Genomic DNA, 665 nt, shown 5'->3' with positions numbered 1-665 from the left:
CCACAATATTTCTCAAATGTATGAGTATGTGAATCAGCAAGGTAGCAGAAACCCACGAAGATGGGTCAGTTTTTTGTGACTGGAGTAAACTGGAAGGAAATTAATCTGGGATGCCTGCATGGAAAAATGGTGTGTGTGAATGGGAAAGATGTGGATGCTGGATTTGGGGTTATGAAGGCATAAATCACACCAGTACTTGTGCTTGAAACACCCGCGGAGCATTTGTACAAAATTCGCCAAAAATGCCTATATGTTGAATAAAGGTCATGGAAAGCCCTCCCTCCCCCCCCTCCCAACTCCACCCTCACAAACCCTTTGTCAGGAACATAATGAAAAATCGCAATTTTTGTTTTGGTGAAATTTGGGTACGCCTGGGCTTTGTTGCATTTTCTTGGCGAGATGATTCAATGGTCAGTTGTTGTTTTGTTGCTTTTTTTTTTTCCCCCATAAATCACTACTGAAAAATCCCCAGCCATTTCACTTCAGATATCCTATGGTAAATCGAACAAGGTTCCAGAATGATTCATGAACAAAACGACTCATAGCCCTGGTTAATCACAGTCTGGAAAAAAAAAATACTCCAAATATTTCACTCCCTTCCTTGTTTATATAAATCTCACACTTACGTGTGTGTGTGTGTGTGTGTGTGTGTGTGTGTGTGTGTG

The sequence above is a fragment of the Meleagris gallopavo genome, chromosome 7 (assembly GCF_000146605.3).
Source record: "Meleagris gallopavo isolate NT-WF06-2002-E0010 breed Aviagen turkey brand Nicholas breeding stock chromosome 7, Turkey_5.1, whole genome shotgun sequence".
Classification (NCBI taxonomy): domain Eukaryota; kingdom Metazoa; phylum Chordata; class Aves; order Galliformes; family Phasianidae; genus Meleagris; species Meleagris gallopavo.
This window is presented reverse-complemented; position numbering follows the sequence as displayed.